Source organism: Echinops telfairi, unplaced genomic scaffold (assembly GCF_000313985.2).
Source record: "Echinops telfairi isolate 266 unplaced genomic scaffold, ASM31398v2 ScPeMD7_7356;HRSCAF=8355, whole genome shotgun sequence".
In the NCBI taxonomy this organism is placed as follows: domain Eukaryota; kingdom Metazoa; phylum Chordata; class Mammalia; order Afrosoricida; family Tenrecidae; genus Echinops; species Echinops telfairi.
In genome coordinates this window covers 1599385-1603631 of record NW_022111256.1, presented here as the reverse complement: position 1 = coordinate 1603631, position 4247 = coordinate 1599385, and positions in this window count along the sequence as shown.

Genomic DNA, 4247 nt, shown 5'->3' with positions numbered 1-4247 from the left:
GAGGGAAGGTGGAGCCACCCTAACACGGGCCACCCTCATAAGCTGCACTCCTTTGGTAGGGTGAGTTCAGGGTCCAAGTGACCTAGACGCCCCCAACTAACATACTCCCCAAGGGTGCCAGCAGCTCCGAGGGAGAAAGGCAGGACTTTCTACTCCCATAAAGAGTTGAAGTCTTGGAACTTCACAGGGGGCAGTTCAACCCTGTCCTATCGGGTCGCTATGAGTTGGCATCAAGTCGATGGCAGCGAGTTAAGGGCACCGGTTGGCTGAGAGCTGTTTGGGGGAGAAGAGAGAAAGAAAGGGAGCCTAGAAGAACCCATGCCTGCCGCCCGTTCCCTCTGTGTGTGGCTATGCATGTACTTGTGGAAGCAGGAATCTGTCAGCAACCGCCTGTGAAAAAGGCCTGGGAGAATGTCCCCTCCCACATTCCAGAGCCTCAGGAGCAGGGGCTGGCCCTGGTGTTGCCCCGTGGAACTCAGGAGAACTTCAAGCTGGTAGTGGACACAGAAGGAAAGCAACGACAGTGTCCTGCCCACCAAGGATACCTACTCTTTGTCGTCTCCCCCATGTGTCTCCCTCATCCTCCCGGGGAGAGTTCAGTGGTCATCAGAGTAGCCATTTCTGGATAGCATGCATGAATTGTGGTCTCGCGGCAACAGGAAGCCCTGTAAGCCATTCAAATAAAAAGGAACTGAACGCAAGGCACTGGCCTAGGCGGGAGGGGAGAAGCAAACTGGCCACAGGGGAAGGGGAGGTTCGGCATCTCTAGGGCTGAAGAGAGAGAGAGCCTCTTGATGGGAGATGGGACCAGGGCACAAGGGAAGAAGGGAAGAGGAAACCATCTCTACAAGAGAGGCGGGGAAGCAGACAGTCGCTGTCGCTGGTCTCCTAAGGACCCCTGGCCCTGTGAACAGCTCCGTGGTGTTTTCAAGGCTGTAAAGACCAGCAGGTCTGCCTTCCAAGACAGCTCAGGATGGATCCGAACTGCCAACCTATCAGTTGGTCTTCAAGAGCTTATCCGTGTGTCCCACCCAGAGAGTTCAAAATAAACAAAAGGGAAAAAAACAGCAGGCCTTCACACCTCCCACCTGCCTCTGCCTCCTATTGGCTGCACCCACCCAGAAGTCAGAGGGAAAAGGAGTCTGGGAAATGTAGTTCCCAGCGACACAGAGCTGAGCAGGGGAAGAGCAGAGAATGGATCTTTGAGCAAACTAGCACAAGAGTGAAGGATTAAAACCTAGATATTAGAGTCCTTTCCTTAGGACTTAGGGAGTCCTTGAGAGCTAAAGTGGCAGTTTAGGGCCAGCAGCAGAAAGAAGGACATAGTTCAGCTCCAACCAAACGAATTCACTGCCATTGAATCAACTCTGATGCACAGTGACCCTATAGGACAGAGTAGAACTGCCCCTGTGGGTTTGTGAGATTGTCACTCTGCAGGAATAGAAAGCGGGTCCTTCTCTCATGGAGCAGCTGGTGGTTTCAAACTGGTGACCCTGCAGTTAACACCCCAACTCGTAACCACCATACCCCCAGAGCTCCACAGTTCAGCTAGCTGGGGTTAAAATGGATCCGAGGCAACCGTTACCTGTGAAGTAGGTAACAGGGAAGAGCATGAAGTTAGTCTTGGGGTGCAGGAAATGTTCTGGGTAGGATCATGGTATGACATTGTGTCACCCCAAAATACGTGTTGAAATCCCAACCCAAGAAGAGGGTTGCTGACTGGAAAGTTGAAGCTGCAAACCCACCAGCTGTCCCAAGGAAGAAAGATGAGATGATTCTCCCGTGAAGGTTCCCACCTCAGAAAGCCTGTGGGGCAATTGTGTTCCAATCTTGAGGGTCCCTGTGCCCCAGGACCATCTTGACAGCCATGGGTCTGGTCTTTAGTGTAGACCCATAGAATAGGAGCCCGGGGGACAGTGGTTAAGCAGGCCCAGCTGCTGCACAAAGGGCCAGCAGTCATAATCCCCCAGCCGCGTGGCAGGAGAAAGACGTGCTCATCTGCTCTGTGAAAATGCTACTATTGCTGTTGTTGGGCGCATCGAGTTGGCTCCAAGCCCTGCGAGTGACAGAAGGGACCACTGCCCAGTGCTGTGCCCTCTTTCGACTCATCGCCGTGTTGGAGCCCACCGTGGCAGCCCCTGTGTCGGTCCATCTCGCTAAGGGTCTTCCTCTTTTTCACTCACCCTCTACTTAGCCAAGCCTGGAACCCTTCTCTAGGACCAGTCTCTCCTGTTAACGTGTCAAAAGGATGTGAGACGACGTTTTGCCCTCCTCGCTTCGAATGAGCATCCTAGCGATCCCCTCCTAAGGCAGCCTGGTCTTTATGCTCTGGCAGTCCATGACATTGTCCAATTCGTCACCAATATTGTAATTGAAAAGCACCAATTCTTCTTTGGTCTTCCTTCAACACTGTCCAGCTTTCGATACATCTGAGGCCCTTGAAAATACCACGGCTTGGGTGAGAGGCACCATAGTTCTCAAAGGGACACCTGTGCGCTTTACCACTCTAAAGCGGTCTTGAGCAGTAGATGTACCCAGTGCAGTACATCCCTTGATTAATCCCATGGGCATTGACCGTGGATTTAAATAAAATGAAATCCTTGACAACTTGAAGCTTTTCTCCCTCGATCGTGATGTTGCATATCGGTCGAGTTGTGAAGGTTTTTGTTTTCTTTTGGTTGAGGTGTGATCCACGCTGAAGGCTAACATCTTCGCTCTTCCTCCGTTAAGAACTTCAAGGCTGCTTCACTTGCAGGAAGCAAGGCAGGGTCAGCTGCATATTGCAACCTTCCTATAATGCTGGGGCCACACGTTCTTCATGCAGTAACCCGCAAAGAGTACTTGATCAGCACAGAGATCTGAGTGTGGTGAAAATATAACCCTGACTCAGGCACCTTTTCTGATTTTTAAACCACACACTATCCTTTCACTCTGTTCAAATGACTGCCTCTTGGGCTGTGTGTGCTCCTCATGTGCAAAATTAAGTGTTCTGAAGTTTCCAGTCTAAATATTATCTGTAAAACTCAGGTAAACATCCTGATGTTCTCCACCAAGATCCCGCTGAGATCCCTTGTTCCACATCTTCTGAGTACCATGTGAAATCCTAGCATTTTAAAATGTATCCTCCACAACATATCTCTTGGACGTGACTTTAATGATATTGTTTGATAATTTCCACGTTCTGTTGGGTGACCTTTCTTTGGAATGGGCACACACGGATCTCTTCCAGTCAGTCGACCTGGCAATTGCACTCCACGTTTCTGGCACAGATAAGCGATCTTCCAGCATTGAGCTGTCATAAAGAGCCCAGCCGTGGAACCCCTCTGGGGCAGGTCTACTCTGTCTTACAGGGTTCACTGTGGGTGGGAATCCACTTAAACAGCATCTATCTGTAGATGCAACCCTACTTGAACATAGGATTGTCAGTGTTATGTTCATGAAGCCAGGCTCGGTGGAGGCGTTAGACCGAATCACTTTAGAACTCTAAAGAGAACAGATGAGGCACAGAGAGAAGCAAGCACAAGTGGGGGAAAGAGTGAAGCCATGTGGAGACCACCCAAGAACCAGGACGCTGGGGCTGCAGAAGCTGAGGCCAGGATTTTGCTCAAACATGAACACAGAACAAGCCCTTCCCCTAGAGCTAGCTGGTGCCCCACCCCGAGAGAGCATTCTGCTCATTACAGCTTTCCACTTGTATTTGTCAGAGAGACAGTAGGAAACTGAGGCACATGGGGGGAAAAACTCACTGATCTATATGCATGAACACAGTGGGTTAAGCGTGGGACCGCGAACCTACAGGTCATTGATTCAAATCCATCCGCAGCCCCATGGGAGAAAGATGAGGCTGTCTGCTCCCCAAAAGGTTTAGTCTCAGAACCCAGAGGGTGTACTCCTACCCTGTCCTAGAGGTTCACCATGAGTAGGATTCAACGCAAGGTCTCAAAAAAAAAAAAAAAAAAAAAAGGCAAACTCCCTGGACAGCATAGAACTGCCCCTGTGGGTTTCCAAGATTGTACATCTTTATGGGAGTAGAAAGCTTCATCTTTCTCCCTCAGGACGGCTGTTGATTTCAAACTGCCGATCTTGCGATGAGCACTCTGCCCCCAGACTCCAGCTCGATGGCTGTGGGGTGTGCATAAGATTCTGTACTTTATGCTCTTTGTTGTCCACGTTGTCCACATTACACTTCAGTTCTAAGAGGTGTAAGGAAAAGGATGCCTGTCCTTCTGAAAAATCAGAAAAGTTCA